This window comes from Rhinoderma darwinii, chromosome 2 (genome assembly GCF_050947455.1).
Source record: "Rhinoderma darwinii isolate aRhiDar2 chromosome 2, aRhiDar2.hap1, whole genome shotgun sequence".
In the NCBI taxonomy this organism is placed as follows: Eukaryota; Metazoa; Chordata; class Amphibia; order Anura; family Rhinodermatidae; genus Rhinoderma; species Rhinoderma darwinii.
This window is the reverse complement of record NC_134688.1, coordinates 294,458,578-294,478,842: the sequence shown is the minus strand read 5'-3', so window position 1 is coordinate 294,478,842 and position 20,265 is coordinate 294,458,578.

Genomic DNA, 20,265 nt, shown 5'->3' with positions numbered 1-20,265 from the left:
CTACTCTATTAGGCCTGATTTACACAAGCGTGTACGTGGTGTTTTGCGTGCGCAAAATGCACTTAACAGCTGCGTGTGTCATCAGTGTATGATGCGCGGCTGCGAGATTTTCGCGCAGCCGCCATCATTATGACACTCCGTTTGGATGTTTGTAAACAGAAAAGCACGTGGTACTTTTCTGTTTACATTTAGAGTTTGACAGCTGTTGCGCGAATCACGCAGTTCGCACGGAAGTGCTTCCGTACGACCTGCGTGGCTTTCACGCACCCATTGACTTCAATGGGTGCGTGATGCGTGAAAAACGCTGAAATATAGAACATGTCGTGAGTTTTACGCAGCGCACTCACGCTGCGCAAAACCCACGTATTGTCTGCACTGCCCCATAGAGTAATATAGGTGCGTACGACACGCGTGATAAGCACGCACGTCGCACGAGCGTATATTACGCTCGTGTAAACGATGCCTTATGCTGCGGCGTCTCCACACCTAAATCCATTGCAGAACATCCGCAGTATTTATGCTATGCGTGAACTGATCCTTAGGCCTTATTCACACGAACGTGTGCGTTTTGCGCGCGCTGCAGTTCTGTGTGTCATCAGTGAATGGTGCGTGGCTACGTGATTTTCACACCTATGCCATCCTTATGACACTTGGTTTTGATGTTTAGAAAAAGAAATGATTATAGTGGGGAATAAACCCTGGTCTAAGATTTAACCCACACGGGTGTATTACACAGAGTGATGTTCCTTGGATTATTGTTGAATGATTTATTAAAGCTGCTCATACTTACTTTTGCCTTCGTATATGGTTTTGTTACATACACACGTTCTGTTTGCACAGTATTCATCATCAGCACATGGAGGATTGCAGATTAGTTTTTCTGATAGGATTAAAGATTGAAATAATATTAATAGACTGTTAGGGTATGTTCACACGGCCTATTTACGGACGTAAATCGGGCATTTTTGCCCCGAATTACGCCCGAAAATAGCGCCTCAATAGCGCTGACAAACATCTGCCCATTGAAAGCAATGGGCAGACGTTTTTCTGTTCACACGAGGCGTATATTTACGCGCCGCTGTCAAATGACGGCGCGTAAATAGACGCCCGCGTCAAAGAAGTGACCTGTCACTTCTTTGGCCGTAATTGGAGCCGCTATTCATTGACTCCAATGAATAGCAGCGCTAATTACGGCCGTAATTGACGCGGCGTTCAAGCGCCTGCACATGCCGGTACGGCTGAAATTACGGGGATGTTTTCAGGCTGAAACATCCCCGTAATTTCAGCCGTTACGGACCCCCGCCGTGTGAACATACCCTTACCATGAAAAAGACACTTGATAAATATCAGCCCCATGCAGTCATACAATACCTGTGCAGCAGGCAGCATTGGGGGGGATTCACACGAGCGTGTATTCGGTCCGTGCGGGCCGCGTGGTTTTCACGCGGCACGCATGGACAATACAAGTCTATGGGGCAGTACAGACAGTCCGTGCTTTTTGCGCAGCGTTTGTCTGCTGCGCAAAAAGCGCGACAGGTTCAAAAACTCTGCGTATTTCGCGCATCACGCACCCATTGAAGTCAATGGGTGCGTGAAAATCACGCGCACCACACGGAAGCACTTCCGTGGGACGAGCGTGATTCGCGCAACAGCAGTGAAAAGGATGAATGAAAACCGAAAAGCACCACGTGCTTTTCTGTTTCCGAACATCCAAACGGAGTGTCTTTGCGATGAGCGAAGCGGGACAAGCGTACCGAACTTCACCGGGTTCGGCCAAACTCGTTTTGGCCGATCCCGGCAAAAAAATTATCGGTACGCGACGTCAGGAGATAGTCACTGTCCATGGTGCTGAAAGAGTTAAACTGTTTCAGCACCATGGACAGTGACTTGCGATCCCAAAATACATTAACCTGTAAAAAAACAACGAGGTTCTAACTTACCGATTACTCCTGTCTCCTTCCTGCAGTCCGACCTCCCGGGATGACACTTCAGTTCAAGTGACAGCTCCAGCCAATCACAGGCCAAGCACAGGCTGCAGCCAATCACAGGCTGCAGCGGTCACTTGGACTGCTGCGTCATCCAGGGAGGTGGGGCCCGATGTCAAGAGAGGCGCGTCACCAAGGACGCGTCACCAAGGACGCGTCACCAAGGCAACGGCCGGGAAGTTCTCGGTAAGTAGGAACTTTATCTTTTTTTTTTACAGGTTTTTCGCTGTTGTGTTCGGCATTCACTGTCGAGGGTGCTGAAAGATTTAGCTCTTTCAGCACCTTGGACAGTGACGGGCGTTGACAAGCCTCATCTCTATGATGCCGGCTGCGCGAAAATCACGCAGCCGCGCATCAGACACGCATGACACACGCAGCTGTCAAATGGTTTTTGCGCTCGCAAAACGCTGCGTTGTTTGCGCGCGCAAAAACGCAACGTTCGTGTGAATCTCCCCTTGGTGTCATAATATAAACCGGAGGGGCAGCATGTATTGGAATCTGTAATACACTCTCCTTGTGTGGGGACACAAGATACTAATCCATTCAGGCAGAAACATTCATCAGTTTCACATGATCCAAAACAGGAGCTACATGTGGGAATGGGTCCATCTGTAGAAAGTTAAAACTTTTTAACATGGCTTAATAATTTTTTATATATTATATATAATTACACAACAATCCAAAAAGTGTTGAAGTAGTGTCGACTCAAGAGAATTTAATTAGGCCACATTCACACGTGGCAGAATTCTTCCACTGCAAATGTTGGTACAGATTCGGGGAAATTACGCAACGAATCTGCACCAACATTTTCCATATTTGACAGGTAATTCAGACATTGCAGACTTGCCACAGATTTCAGTTTTTGCATTGCAAAGTATGAAATCCGCATTGAAATTCTGCTTCTTCTCCGCAACGTCATGAGCATGCTGCGGAGGGAAAATTCTGCACCGCAGCCTAATTTCCGCACAGTTATTTTCCGCAACGTCTGAACTAAGTTTCCTAAGAATTTATAGAAACAAATGTAAAAAATGGCTGCTGCAGAATTCCACTCCAACAGCAATTCCGCCACATCTGAACGTGGCCTTATTGATGTACACTAGTGTGAAAAAGTTTAGAACAGGGGGGAAAATGTATGCATATCTGTCCATATTAACCTCTAGAATTCTCTGGGACATTGAAAAGGCTATCAAAGCCCAGCTTTCATGTCTTAAACTTCTCTGGCGAAATAAAAGCTGTGCTTTTAATATATGCAATGGGCACCAAAGACAGTTTTTCTTTAAAGGGTAACTAAACTTGTAAACATTTTTTTAACATGTCATAGTGACATGTCAGAAGTTTTGATCGGTGAGTGTCCAATCAGTGGGACCCCTACCAATCGCTAAAACAGAGTGGCAGAAGCGCTCTAGTGAGAGCAGGGCCTCTTATTTCCGGATTGGCTTTCCTTGAAAAGCAGAGCGCGCTGTGTACGGGTTCATAGACTTTCTATGATCTCGTACACCGCCCAGAGGAAAGTGCTTCTGACGCTTTGTTTTAGCGATCGGTGGGGTCTCGGCGCTCAGACCCCCACTGATCAAATCTTCTGACATGTCAGTATGACATGTCAAATGTTTTTTTTAAATTTAGTTACACTTTGAGATAGTTTTCATAAATCTGCCCCAATGTCTGTTCTCTGCTTTGTCAAAAATAGAAAAACAAACCAGATACGACACCCAGGAAAAGAAAAGTAATCAAAGTTTTGCATAAAGAGGGCTACAGTAACACAGATATTGCTCTGAAGATGTAGTGTTCTGTCCTGGCTGGTAAAATGCCTGAATGAAGAGGGAAACACTGACAGAAAAGCTAGGAAGGGAAGACCAAGACTGCCATCCCCTCAAGAAGGCATTATTTTGTGCAGAATTTGCAAAAAGGACCGTTTCAGCTGTTGCAGATAATTGACACAAGAATGGCAAGTCTCAACTGCTGTTGCCGCAACCACGAGTACTGTGCGGCGCAGACTGTGTTCCATGGGGTGAATGCTCAAATACTGCAAAACAGGCCTTTGCTACCAAAGGCAATGAAGAAGTTTCTCCAGTGGTCTCACAAACATACATCGTGGACTGTGGAAGATTGCAGACGGGTATTGTTTTCAGATGAAAAACAATTTTGTCTTGACAGCGGACCACAGTTTGTTTGCTGTTACGCCGATGAAAGGATGTGACCGGATTTTTTGCAGTGTACAGTAAATCAGGCCCATGGAGTCAGGGTGTGCGTGGCTTTCTCATACAATGCAGAATTCATCTCCGGAGTGATGAACGCCACCAATACCAAAAGGATGTTGGTTGCTTTCGTTAACTTGGGATCAGGGTGCTCAAGTGACATGGGAATTCTACTAATCTAAATCCAATTTAGAACGTGGCATATTGTGAACTGTAAAATTGCAAACACATGTTCACCCAACAAAACAAAATTTATGGAGGCTATCATTCGTGTGTGGCACCATGAAATCTCCCCTCAAGTGATTCATAATCTTGTCAATTCCACGTCAAGCTGAATCAAAGAGATGATAAAACAAAAGGGACATCACACTTATTTTTAGGTGCACAACGTTCCGTTGTTTCTTGTGTGAGCCGATATCTCAGAGTTTATCAGACAATGTATCATTAAAACAATAAAATGTAAATATTTTTTGTTGGCAATAAATGTTGTTTATGTAACATTGAGCATGTAATTTCAACCATATTACTTACACACCTTGAATTTTGAGCGTCGGAAAAAGAAAATCTGTGAATTTGCATGTATGTGCCTTACCATGCTAAACTTTTGCACACCAGTTTGTATTCTGTATAATTATACAACAATCAAATCCCTTTGTCAGGATTCAAACCCAGAATCTCTCCTGTCCTAGAAAGCAACTCTTCTTACTGAGCCATTTAAAATGTTGGACTCCACTTCTGAATATGTTGTCCATGTTCTTTTGGTTCTTGCTCTCTGGATTCCTTGCCTTGATTTGCTTTCACACCTCTGGCTTAGTATGCACATCCTGATTGTCAGGCTACTGAGCTTCCTGCCTGTAGAATGATTCCACTGTTGCTGCTAGTTTGTGTTCCAAACTTGGATTGTTTTCTGACCGCGTCTCTGCCTCACGCCACACCCTGTTGGCGCTTATCTGTATACCGAACGTAGATTGTTTCCTGACCACATCTGTGCTTTATCCTACAACCTGTTGCCCCTTGTCTGTGTACCGAACTTGGACTGTTACTTGACTACTGTTACTATTATCACCCTCCTGACAGATAGTTTCAGCCACTGGACTCCGATTCTGCAACAGACCTTGGCACCCTTAGCCCAGATTCACACGAGTGTGTTCAGTCCGTGATATACAATTCGTATGTCGGCCGCATTTCCCGGACCGAACACACTGCAGGGAGCCAGGTTCCTAGCATCATAGCCATCTATGACGCTAGGTGTCACTGCCTCGCTGCGGGAAAACTGTTCCATACTGTAATCATGTTTTCAGTACGAGACAGTAGTTCCGCGGAGAGGCAGTGACACCTAGCGTCATAGATAAATATGATGCTAGGAGCCCGGCTCCCAGCAGTGTGTTCGGACCGGGAAATGCGGTTGACATACGGACCGTATATCACGGACTGAACACGCTCGTGTGAATCTGGCCTTACTGTGTACTCGAGAGAATTTAGTTATTCATTTTTCTTAAATGCTTCTTACTGATTTAAAATGTATTTGTTAATTGTTGTAGCTATTTATTTTTTATTTATAAAGCCTTAGGGACGCAGGTTAATTTTTTGTTTTGCCTCACTGTATTCCAACTGCCATAAGTTTTTTATTTTTCAATTTAAGCACATATATGAAGGATTGTTTTTTTAGGCTACATATATTTTAATGTTAACTTTATTTGAGAGGGTAATGCAAAAAGTAAAAAAGCCATTACACTACATTTTTATGTTTGTTTTTTTTAATGCCGTTTACCCATAGGTATAAATAATGTGTTAACTTTCTTTCGTCTTTGGGTTATTATGAGGATATCAAATGACTTTCATACAATAATATTTTATAGAAAATAATGTGTTTATTCTTTGTTTTATTTGTCAATCTTTTTTTAAGTTTATCTAACTTTTTTTTCCGTCCCAGTAGGGAACTTGAACTTATTAATTTTGATTTTAACAAATACATTGGCCCATCTCTATATTCCAATGCATTATTTCCTAACAGGAACTTATTTGGCCATGCCTAATTTACGGACCAATGGACAACTACATATGGCAGCGATGGCCACCAAAAGCGGAGTTATATCTGATCTCAGCCAATGCTGTGGGAGATCACATCGATTTTCTTACAGGTGATGGTGCTAGCGCTGGTTCTCAACAGCAGCGTAAGCCCTTATTCACACGACAGGGTTTCCCGGCCAGGTGACGGCCGTTCATAAAACGGCCATCACCCGGCTGCTGTAGGAACAATAGACCCCTAATGGGGCTATTCACACGACCGATTTTTTGACGGCCCGGGAAACCTGGCCATCAAAAAATGGGACATGTCCTATTTTCGGCCGTTTGCCCAGCTCTCATAGAAGTCTATGGGGCCGGGTAATACACGGCCATCACCGGAATGTGCTATGTATTCCGTCGCTCGCTCCCTCCTCACAGCGCAGAGTGCATGTGAGGAGGAGGAGTTGATGCCATTCGGACGAATGGCTGTACGCTGGAGATACACTGTGTGGCAGGGCCGGGGTGTACAGCAGGTGGAAGGGAGCACTGCGCTGGCTCCCTTCCCCTGCTTGTTTTAAAAGCGCCCTGGCCCGGCGACACCTTCGATGGCGCCGCTAGCAGCTGCTGCTGCGGCTGCTACTATTGTAGCGACGCCACTATATCAGAGCAGGGAGGTATCTCCCTGCTCTGCTATGTGCTAGCCCCACTTTAGCTCCCTGAAGGAGTGGAATCCCCGTGTGTTCGGGGATTCCGCTCCTGGACAGAGTGCTTGATGTCTCTGTCCATATCTGGGCAGTGACATCAGGGGAAACTCCTGAAGCGGAATCCCCGAATACATGGGGATTCCCCTTCAGGAGTTGCCCCTGATGTCACTGTCCAGATATGCCCGGCCCGGAACGGATGCAAAACGAATGCAAACCGGCCGGGAAAAACGGCCGATTTTATCGGCCGACACTCGGGCTCAGGCGGGACCCTGTCGTGTGAATAAGGCATAAATGTTTTATGCATGATGCCGAGGGGTAAATATTGTCCATATTGAAAATACACACTTCCTTCCTGTATTGTCCGTATAGACAGTACAGCGGGGTGTTTTTGTTCTTTATGGCAGCTTCAATGAATAAGAGTTCAATGACAGATAAACCTGAGATAAAGGTCGGCTGAGATGGCGGACTTTGATCATTTCTGCCAACATTCGTTTGGAAAGTTATGGTCATTGTCGGCTGAAAATACAAGTGTATGGCATGATCAGCTAAATGCAGCTGATCATTTGCCACTTTGCGCAAGCCTGCTTTGTTTTTACTTAATTTGAATTAACTCCCTGATATGCTAGTTTTGATTGGCATGTCGATTGTTTGCATTGTGGACAATCCTTTTTTTTGTGTATGACCAGCTTTACTACCCTTATCTAGGCCTCCAGCATTTCAATAGATCTGTCATTGACTTGTCCACCCTCTAATGATGAGATGTCTCTGCTCCTGCTGTCACAATCTATACAATAATATTTCATATTCTGATGATACATTCCCTATGTAAATGATTGTCAGTAAATGTTGAAGGAATGTAAGCATTTATAGCGACCCCCATTTTACTATACATGGCAATTGTATAGTTAACACACCTGGTGCCCTTCTTTTGAAAGATACTGCCACCGTTCGGCCGTTCCGGTGCCCCATCTCCATATATGAAAATTTGCTTCCATAGCCTTAAACTACCCTTTGCACAGCGTGCTTTGGTAGACTGGGACACGCCCCCCTACCCTCAGATGGATCAGTAGCGCTGAGTCCATCCTGTCTGTCTTCCCCTGCAGGTCCCATTGCAGGGGTTCCAGCTGCTGCAAAATAGCTGCATAGCAAAAGACAGCACAGTGAAGCTCATCAGAATACCTAGTCCACAGCAGAGAGGAGAAACACAGCTCCGGGAATGCTGTTGGTCCATCCGTGGGCAAAGGGGCAAGTCTCAGACTACCAAAGCAGAGTGTGCAATGGGTAGTCTGAAACTCTATAGTGTATCTGACTAGCTTTTTAAAAATGCTCCATAAGTATTAATAGTAGCTGCATTAGTTAAAAGAAGTACTCTGATCGCCATGCATGCTGTAAACTAATTACCTGGCTTGATTGATGTACCTCAGGCCGGTATACGTCACCACAAGCTATTTCCGGCAATGCAGATGAAGCCTAGGCCAGTAGACCTCGCTTTACTTCTTTTTCGGTAGTAAAGATTACAGCGCATATGGTGATTGAAGTGCTTTAAACTAATGCAACTATTAGTACTTTAATTTTAATTATATGTTTAAAAAACTATTCAGCTACATGGCAGTGGTGGCACTTAAGGGGGAGGGGGGGGGGGGTTAAAGTTAATGACAGGTTCCCTTTATCTGCTCAGATGCTTTTCCATGTATTTTTATTTTATGGGTGAGAGAGAGAGAGAGAGAAAGAGAGAGAGAGAGAGAGCTAAAAGGATATATACTTACTGTAACACAGGGTAGCTATAAAAGAGAGACAGAAAATAAATTACTGAAAGTATAGTCTAAATTCCGTTTAATGTATTGTCATTCAAATATATAAAAATAATAATTTTCCACCAAGTGTACGTCAGTAGTTACATAAAAAGATACCAATAATTTGCGATAATAATCTGATAAAAGATACCAGAAAATTGCGTCCAGGCACAGAGATGTAGAGTACGTTAGAACAGGTCAAGATGTTTTCTCTGTCAGATTTGTACGAATTGCGACAGAATCCAGTCGTATGATCCTCTTAGACTATGTTTACATGTGGTGATTTTGTTGAAGTTTTATCGTGTGTAGCATCATTTATACAAAAAAAAACAAAACCTGAGCAGCAAAAATGTGGCAAAACTAATTAATGGAGACTGCTAAATAAATGGGCATATTTGTTTTATCTTTTACCCAATCATATGTTGAATTATTTAATGTAATGCTCTTTGCTGCTAGGAAAGTGATAGTTTGAATTTCTAGTTAAATGGGTTGTCCAGGCAGGAACAACTGATGACCTATACACAGGATAGGTCATCAGTATATGATCGGTGCGGGTCTGATACCCAGACTCTGCACAGATCAGCTGCTCCGGCTGCCTCCAGGCACCGGACGTACATATCGGTAGCAAATGGCTCCGGTCACGGAATAGCGGCCGAGCTGAAGTACTGCATCTCTGCTCCTATTCAAGTGAATAGGAACAGAGCTGCAGTTCTGCAGCACGGCCTCTATGCAGTAGTCGGAGCCATCTGCTCCTGGCTCTGACAGCTGAATACGCTTTATAATATTCGGGTATCAGACCCCCACTGATCATATACTGATTATTTTTCCTGCGGATAGGTCATAAGTTGTCTGTGCGTGGACAACCCCTTTAAGCCTCAACAATCTGAATTACAATACAAATTGATTTCACACATCTCGAAATATGGGAGGGTCACAGTGTTTTTGCTTTTTTGGCATTTTGTGTTCTTGTGGTCAGTGGCATTTTTATCAATATGCAGCATGCTATAGGTATGCCATTTTTCTCTGGCATTTTTTTTCCACACAGGTAGGCTTCTCTATAGGACTTTATAAATGCCAGAAAAAAAAACATTTATTCCAAATGACACAAAATTAAAAACTTGTCCTAAAAAAAACACTTGAAACGCGTGTACCCTACTTCCGCTCTACTAATGGATAGAACCAGTGTGGCTCTATTGAATACATTTTTATTCAAAAGAACATAACTTTTATTCATATTCTCTATTACCTTACACATGTTAAAAACCGATAAGGATTCTTGGAATGTATCATTTAGAACTGTAGTGCCTTACTGTAGTGACAATATTGTATGCGTCTTGCTGTACAGTATTGAGCTATTTTTATATCATGGAGGTGCCTCTGTAGACCGCTGACCCCTGTAACAATACATGGCATGTTTTGCCATAGCCGCTGCGTCCTCAGGGGTATGTCGGACAATGCCAATGGTATGCCCTAGCAGTTGCTTGTGCATATCTCTATGCCCAGACACAATATAATGGTATACATAAGTATAAATATTTGTGTAAAGTTAAAGTCCCCAAAAAAACATAAAATAAAAAATAGCAAAAAAAAAATGAAATAAAGAAATTCTAGCGCATAATTAAAAAATAAAACGTGTCGTGAACTAAACCACCCAAAAGGTGGTATAAGTAAGAGAAGAGGATCTAACATGTCTATCAAGATGCACCGTATTTATCATATAGAGTGTGCCACTGTGATAAATTTAGTGCATCTTCTGACTACATGGTCTAAGTGTTCTCTGCCTAAATATCAGACCAGGTCTTCCTTCTATTTAAAGCTAGGGCGATACCTAGGAAGGCAAATTTGCATTGAAAAGACCATGTGAATCTATATAATGTAAATATGCAAGTATCAAGCCAATCCTATTTTATTTTAGGTATTTTTTAAACACAAATAGGTCATTTTCCCCCAACTCTCCTGATTTCTATTAGGCCTCCTTCACACTGGGTTTTTGTCTGGGTTTTTAAAATCCATGAAAAATGTATGTAAAAATGCAAGGATTTTTTTTAAATGTAACATGCGTTTTTCATTGCGTTTTTATCTAGTGTGTTTGTACCTATGTCATACCTGGAGCATCCTGTGTTTTAATGCTACTAACCCCAAAAACGCCTCAAACATGTTGAAAACCAAAACCACTCATTTCCCTATAGACTTAAATCTAACATCTGGCTGCAGAATGTTATTGCAAAAAAAAAAAGCTAGCAAAAAAATGGCACCAAAAAAATTTATCAAAGCGCTGTGTGTGAATCCTGCTTTTTTTTTTAAAATGTATTTTATCATTTATTATAGTTATTTTAGTCAATGGCATAGGGGAAATAGTGTGGAACTTACTTGTTGGCTGTATAGGTACCCCTGGAGTTGTTTCAGAACCCATAAAACACTAGAAAATTAGAAAAACAAATACACTGTTAAAAAAATTAAAGAAACACTTAAATTACACATTGGCTCACGATGAATGAAAGATTCAACTTGAAAATCTTTATGGATATAAATTGTGTAATTCGTTGAGAACCAAAATGATGTATCAATGGTCAATGGAATCCAAAATGATCAACCAATTGAGGGCTGGATTCCAAATTGCCCTGAAAATCCAAGCAAAAAATTGAAATCACAGGCGGCTCCAATTTACGTGAATTTCATCACGGCAACTCATAATGTGACTCAGTAGTGTGTATGGCACCCACGTGCCTGTATGCCCTCCCGACAGCGTCTGGGCATGTTCATGATGAGACGACTGGATCAGGGCATTAGTGAGGTCTTGGACAAACTTAGGCTCTAAATGGCGGAGTCAGTTGCACTGATTCATAACGTCCCAGAGGTTATCAATTGGATTCAGGTCTGCTGAACGTATAAGGCCAGTCAATGGCATCATTGCCTTCGTCATCCATGAACTGCCTACAGATTCAGGCCACATGAGACTGGTCTTTCAAGAGACCGGAACTCAGGGCCCACTGCATCAGCGTAAGGTATGACAATGGCTCTGAGGATTTCCACCTGGTACCAGCAGTCAGGGTACCATTGGCTATCACGTGGAGGTTTGTTCGACCCTCCAAGGATATGCATCCCCAGGCCATCACTGACCCCCCACCAAACCAGTCATTCTGGATAATGTTGCAGGCAGTATAACATTCACTATGATGTCGCCAGACTCCTTCATGTCTTTCACATGTGCCCAGTGTGAACTTGCTCTAATATGTGAAGAGATCGGGACACGGAATGGCAGACCTGCCAATTTCTGTGTTCTTTTGGAAATGCTAATTGAGCTGCATGGTGCTGAGCTACAATCACAGGTCCCACTACAGGACGTTGGGCCCTCATTTAGTCTGTTTCTGACAGTTTGATCAGAGCATGCACACCAGTAGCCTGTTGAATGTCATTTTGTGGGGCTCTGGCAGTGCTCCTTCTGTTCCTCCTTGCATTGGTCCTGCCGATTAAGTTAATGCCCTTCAATGACGTTGTCTGGCCTGTGTTCTGGTTTCTGTTCCGCTCTTGAGACTGTGCTGGGAGACACAGTAAAACCTCTTCTGACGGCACATATAGATGAGCCATCCTGGGTATCTGGACAACTTATCAATGCAACATGAATATATGGTGGGGAGGAAATGAGAGAGAACGAGAGAATGGGGGGGGGGGGGGTGGAGATGGAAAGAATGAGAGAGAGCTCATACAAGCACAATTGCTCCAAGATCTTCTGATGAAGGGCCCAAGAAGAAGAATCTTACAGCGTCCCAGGTGCTGGATCCGAGTCTAGTAGGGAACGAGCTTCTCCGCTACATTCTAACAGTCCACTAGGCCCCACTACTGTTGTGGTTGGTGCAGTGTTGTTGTGGGAAATGTCAGGTTGAATAAATAGAGGTCCTCCTGGAAGCAATCATTATTGGTGGTGTGCAAAGGATTGAGTCAATGGCACTAGTTGTCTACCGTGTTCATTAGCAGAATAGTAGGGAACTGGGTGAATCCCCAACTTAGTGCCACTACCTCTCCTCTCCCTCCAATCTCTGATGGAGAAAATGATTCTTACCGAGAGATTGTCCTTCATATATGGACAGAGATGTCAGGAGCAGAGCTGGAATTCCAGGCAGAGTGCTAGAAGCGGCTCTGCTCCGGGACTCCAGCTCTTGGCAAGCCCCTGACATCACTGTCCATATATGGACACTGATGTCAGTAGCTTCCCCAGAGTTCCGGCGGAAGAGCCTATACTAGTGCTCTGCTCCGGGACACCGGCTCTGGGGTTGCCCCTAATGTCACATTCAGGTCCAGGAGGATCCCCTGACATCACTGTGTATGGACAGTGACGTCAGGGTCTCCAACAGCAGAGGCAACGCTCTGGTTGGGGATTCCACTCCTGGAGGGAGCCCCAATGGAGCTATCTACTTGGGGTGTCTGTGGCATTATCTGCAGAGGGCACTGTGGCAGCATCTGCAGAGGGAAATGTGGAAGCATCTGCAGAGGGCAATGTGGAAGCATCTGCAGAGGGCAATGTGGCAGCATCATCGGAGGGCAATGTGGCAGCATCTGCGGAGGGCACTGTGGCAGCATCTGTGGAGGGCACTGTGGCAGCATCTATGGAGAGCACTGTGGCAGCATCTACCTACCACATTAAGCATTTCACTACCACAAGTCTTTTAAAGTGTACATTGACTCTACAAGAAACACAATTTTTTAAATTCTTGATCAATAATTTTCTAGTCTTACTAAGCCTGTGCGCCTGACGAAAGACGCAGACCGGTTAATACACACAGGAAAAATCTCACTTTAAACTGTACTAAAGAGATCTCATATCCCAGGTGTAGGTACGTCTTATTAATGACTTACTTTTTTACATTTATATAACACCCCCCCCAACTAACTAAATTCACCTTTTCTCCCATTCCTTAAAGTCATTGACATGCACAATTTTCTGTCTCCTCCCCAGCTAAATCCTTTGTGAATCTGTTACAATATCACAATCTGATAGACATTTGGAGAGACAGGCCATTTTGTTAGCAATCAAACTATATTGCCCTTAGTCTTCTCTGCTAAAATACTCTCACTCTCTCTCTCTCTCTCTCTCGACTAGAAAATATAGTCAAGACATTGACAAGGTTAGAAATAATGATTTTTATTTGAAATAATAATTTTCTCCTTCCTGCTTTCGTCAAAGAATGCTCCATTTGCAGCAATTACAGCATTGCAGACCTTTGGCATTCTAGCTGTTAATTTGCTGAGGTAATCGGGAGAAATTTCACCCCATGCTTCCAGAAGCCCCTCCCACAAGTTGGATTGGCTTGATGGGCACTTCTTGCGTACCATACGGTCAAGCTGCTCCCACAACAGATCTATGGGGTTGAGATCTGGCTACTCCATTACAGATAGAATACCAGCTGCCTGCTTCTTCCCTAAATAGTTCTTGCATAATTTGGAGGTGTGCTTTGGGTCATTGTCCTGTTGTAGGATGAAATTGGCTCCAATCAAGCACTGTCCACAGGATATGGCATGGCGTTGCAAAATGGAGTGATAGCCTTCCTTATTCAAAATCCCTTTTACCTTGTACAAATCTCCCACTTTACCAGCACCAAAGCAACCCCAGACCATCACATTACCTCCACCATGCTTGACAGATGGCGTCAGGCACTCTTCCAGCATCTTTTCAGTTGTTCTGCGTCTCACAAATGTTCTTCTGTGTGATCCAAACACCTTAAACTTCGATTCGTCTGTCCATAACACTTTTTTCCAATCTTCCTCTGTCCAATGTCTTTGTGCTTTTGCCCATATTAATCTTTTCCTTTTATTAGCCAGTCTCAGATATGGCTTTTTTTTTTGCCACTCTGCCCTGAAGGCCAGCATCCCGGAGTACCCTCTTCACTGTAGACGTTGACACTGGCGTTTTGCGGGTACTATTTAATGAAGCTGCCAGTTGAGGACCTGTGAGGCGGCTATTTCTCAAACTAGAGACTCTAATGTACTTGCCTTGTTGCTCAGTTGTGCAGCGGGGCCTCCCACTTCTCTTTCTACTCTGGTTAGAGCCTGTGTGTGCTGTCCTCTGAAGGGAGTAGTACACACCGTTGTAGGAAATCTTCAGTTTCATGGCAATTTCTCGCATGGAATAGCCTTCATTTCTAAGAACAAGAATAGACTGTCGAGTTTCACATGAAAGCTCTCTTTTTCTAGCCATTTGGAGAGTTTAATCGAACCCACAAATGTAATGCTCCAGATTCTCAACTAGCTCAAAGGAAGGTCAGTTTTATAGTTCCTCTAAACAGCAAAACTGTTTACAGCGGTGCTAACATAATTGCACAAGGGTTTTCAAGTGTTTTCTAATCATCCATTAGCCTTATAACACAGTTAGCAAACACAATGTACCATTAGAACACTGGAGTGATGGTTGCTGGAAATGGGCCTCTATACACCTATGTAGATATTGCATTAAAAACCAGACGTTTGCAGCTAGAATAGTCATTTAGCACATTAACAATATATAGAGTTTATTTCTGATTAATTTAATGTTATCTTCATTGAAAAAAACTGTGCTTTTCTTTCAAAAATAAGGAAATTTCTAAGTGACCCTAAACTTTTGAACGGTAGTGTGTATATATATATACGGACACAGTACATCGGGGTATTATTTATATGTACAGTATTAATGTGTACTGTATATGGCGATTTTATATATGTATACATAGATTGTAAGTTCTTGCGAGCAGGGTTCTCACTCCCCTTGTTAGAATTGTAAATTAGTTTTGTCAATATGTAATGTCTGATATTATCTGTACAATGTACCCCATGAACTGAAAAGTGTTGCGGAATATGTTGGCACTATATAAATAAACATTATTATTATGTATACATTTTACAAACTTATTATTTATGTATAGAGTAAATGGTAGCATTATTTATACGTACAGGATATATTGGTGTTATTTATGTGAACACTATATGGTGGCATTATTTGTTTGGAAGGTATGTAATATTGGAGGGGGCGCCAAAACTATTCTGCTACACAGGGTGCCCTCTAGCATAAGGTCAGCCCTGTTGATGCCTAATCAATCCCTCCCTACTGTCAAAGATACGTTTTTGAAAGTTAAAGGGGTTTTCCCATCAGAGACATTTATGACACATCCACAGGATGTCATAAATTTTAGATAGATGCGGGCCCACCTCTGGGACCCGTGCCTATCTCTAGAACGGGGCCCCCTAAACCCCGTTCTACTGCTCTGTGTTGTGGCTGAAGCATGTGCTTTCCGAACATTAATTACGGAAACAGCGTAGCTCACAGAGCTACACTGTTTCCGTAAATCCCATAGAACTGAATAGTAGTTACAGAAACAGCGTAGCTCGCATGCTATGGTCTCCTTTTCTGTCTCTTTATGGGAAGCTCATAATGTTACCCATCGTATAAGCCTTATTTATTTATTTATCATCCATCAAAAAGAGAGTGTGTTCACAAAGGATAAGAGATGTGAATGAACAACTCTTAATTGCTAAAAGGGAGTAGAAATTTTCCCCCGCAGAAACTTTCAAGTCAAAAGTCCATGATTAAATAAGAACTCCATCATATTCAACTTACTGATCATGTCGAATTTGAGATGGACCAGAACTAAATATTACTCCCAAAGTAAGGATATGTCCACATGTAGCGTATACACTGTGGATTTTCCGTAACGGATTTCATTGCGGAAAATCCGTAGCGTAATACAGTAGAAGCAGAGTGAATGAGATTTAAACAAATCTCATCCATCCACGCGCTGTGTAAAATATAAACCGAAAAACTTTCATGAATTGTCCTGCAGTGCGTTTTTTAATCCGCAGCATGTCAATTTATGCTTCCGAATCACTGCTTTTCTGTTGCGGGTTCTCCCCCATTGAATTCAATAGAGAGGTAAAACCTGCAGCAAATAGCAGATGTGATTTTTGCTGTGGAAAAATCTAAACTCAGAAAAAAACAATTATATTTACCCAGATCTCTATGCTTCTGCGTCCAGCTCGACCTCTTGGGATGGCCTTTCTTCCTATGTGACTGCTGCGACGCTCACATGGGATGAAAATAAATCACAGGAGGCCGGGCTGCAGGACGTCAGAGGGACGCTTTCGCCATTGCTACGGGTAAGTACAGGCTTTTCTTTTTACCTGCTGTTTTCTGCAGTGGACCTTACAGCTAAAAAACTGCACCAGTATTTGATGCGTTTTTTTGGCCAGAATTCCCTAAGGGGACCAGGGCGGATACGCTGTGTACTTTTTACGCAGGGTGTCCACCCTGTTTGAACATGGCCAAATAGTGATCAATAGTGATCGATGCATCTAAGTGGTTTACAGAGGGAGGGGACTCCTTCTGACATCCATTGGTAACCTGTGAATGCCATCAAGACCGCTGATGGGTTGCCATGGTATCCAGGGGTCTAAGAAAAGCCCATATGCCAGCCATGGATGTATACCCATATGTACCTCACTGGGATTGCCATAGCGACACACCCTTTTGTTTTTCGTGCAGCCCTGGAGGCCGGGCTGCAAGTCAAATAGCCGGGAACAAAAGGAGCCATCGCTTTGACAATGCCAGAGGGGTAAGTATAAACTTTTTTTAAATGTAAAGAAAATGTTTTCAAAATTCCACTTTTTTGCAGCAGAATTGCAGTATTTCCGGGAGAGAAGGCTGCAATACCTGTGAATCGCCGCTAAATGTGTGTCGAAGATTCACAGAGAGAAAGAGGAAATAAAGGGGATGCAGCGCTCATGTGAAAACAGCTGATAGGTGGGGGTCCCGGGAGTCGGACCCTGACCCATCAGCTATTGATAGTCTATCCTGAGTTCTCCTTAACGTCTTTTAATGGTTTCTCTCCTGGGATGGACTCCAACTTCTCTGCCCACTATTTTTTTAATCTGTCCTTATTATATTCTCCTCCCTTCCCCCTTCTCTCTCTATTTCTCCTCTACTGTTTGCAAGCTACATCTGACTACTTCCTTCATTTTGCTTTTTTGTTAACTCATAATGTGACTACTTTCCTGAACAACTTTATTGATTTCATTTAATGAAAAACAAAAATGTACAAGTTTTTTTTACAATAGAAAAGGGACTCAAACGTACAGAAACGTATAAGTCGTATCTTATGTTATAAAATACATATGGTTTTATACTTTCTTCAACTTATAAATTTTTCAAATTCAGCATATACTGCCACTCTATGTAAAAAAATGAGACATGAATAGAGCCTTACCTTGGTACAGTCTTTACTTTTGTCACAAAGCCTCATGTCAAAGTAGATATAAAAATGATCATAGTCTTTTAAGTGGAATTTACGAAATTTAAGTCTAACGTCCATAGACTGTCCATTTTCCAATATTTCTACCACATTATTTCCATCAACCACACATCTTGGAGAAATTAGAGTAATTATACATCTTTTGTTTTTAGCCATCTCATACTTTCCCTTAATATTTATTTAATGCTTTAGACAGGTTACAAAAGTAAGTTAGGTAGGGTTGGACCTCTGAGACCCCCACCTTTACCGAGTACTAGGGACCCTTAGTTTCTATTCTCGGCTGGAGAGCAGGGGAAGCTTGTGCTGTTCTTCTCTATAGACTTGTATGGCGGAATCAGAAGTAGCCGATCACGCTCATTTGGTTGTTTCAGACTGCTCTATTCACAGATTATGAGGGCCAGAGTTCAATAAAAACAAATTAGCCGATAAATTAGTTATATGAGGTTCAGCGATCACTTCTATTTACAGCAATTTTGTAATGCATGTACAATATACATATAACATTAAATTTATCACTCTATATGGTTTTAGCAGGTGTGGGTATCTGCTTATCATGGTAACCTTCTTCTCAGGCCTTTGGAAAGAACCGCTTCAGGGAGTGGGATTTATTAAAATATTTGTGGGGGTCCAGCCATTGTAGTTTCTCATATATCAAGTTAGAGATAAATGTTGTGAAGTGAACAGTAAGCGTAGATGCCATTGAAGGGTCTTTAAAATGTATTGAACTTTAACAAAATATTGATTGGTGGCATATGTAATGGGGCCATACCCAACATATGGCAAAAGAGTCCTTTTGGCATCCAACAGGCCTGTGTGCGTTAGTATATATTTGTTTCACTGTATAGAAAAGCATATAACGTAGTGGAAGTAGACCAATGAAACGTAGAAATTATAAATTTTTACAAGGCATAAAGAAAAAAATCACCACAGAGTTTGAAAAGCAATTTCTCCCAATTACGGCAATACCCCACATGTGGTAATAAACGGTTGTTTGGACACACGGCAGGGCTTAGAATGGAAGGAGCGCCATTTGGCTTTTTGGAGCTTAAGTTTGCTGGATTGGTTTTCGGGTGCCATGTCGCATTTACAAGGACCCTGAGTTGACCAAAACAGTGGAAACCCCCCAAAGGTGACCCCAATTGGACAAACTACAGCCCTAAAAGAATTTATCTAGGGGTTTATTGAGCATTTTGATCCCACAGGTTTTTTGCTGAATTTAGTGGAGTTAGGCTGTGATTCCACCACAAATATCGCAACACATACTGCTTTGTTGTGGGTTTAAGCACCCCATTCAATTCAATGGGTAAACCCGCAACAGAAGAGTTGCGTATCCACAGAATTAATTGACATGCTGCGTTTGAAGTAACCGCACCGCAGCTCAATTTATGTGCGGTCTTTTCGGCGGAAATTTACTGCAGTGTGTGGACGAGATTTGTTGAAATCTCACCCACACTGCTGCTACTGTAATAGGCTGCGGATTTTCCGCAATTAATCTGTTGCGGAAAATCCACAGTGTTTACGCTGTGTGTGTTTCTACCCTAAAGATGCACAATGCACAATTCAGAAGGATTTCCAAGTTTAGAGCTATTTCGTTTGGCCGAGAGATGGTTTAGGGATAAACAAAAATTACTATGTGCAAATATATGTGGAGGCCAATGCATCTTTTTATACCCAGGCCTATAACTATAATAAGGAAACATCTACTAGGGTATTATATTTTTTATTGTAGTGAGACTGTGAACTTTCTGCCCCAGGATGTTGTGATGGTTGATTTTGGCAGCTACTACCGCATAGGGTTTTTTCATTTCTCCGGATTATCATGCATGATAACAAATAGAACTAGATAGATGTACAGGGTGGGCCATTTATATGGATACACCTAAATAAAATGGGAATGGTTGGGGATATTAACTTTCTGTTTGTGGCACATTAGTATATGGGAGGGGGGAAACTTTTCAAGCTGGGTGTTGACCATGGCGGCCATTTTGAAGTCGGCCATTTTGTATCCAACTTTAGTTTTTTCAATGGGAAGAGGGTCATGTGACACATCAAACTTATCGAGAATTTCACAAGAAAAACAATGGTGTGCTTGGTTTTAACGTTACTTTATTCTTTCATGAGTTATTTACAAGTTATGGGTGACATTATGGGTGTCAGGTCTGAGCATTCCTAGATGAACAGTTTCCTGGAAAGTAGATTGGTCGTCGTGGGCCAGTTGAATGGCCCCCTAGGTCTCCCGATCTGACCCCCTTAGACTTTTATCTTTGGGGTCATCTGAAGGCAATTGTCTATGCTGTGAAGATACGAGA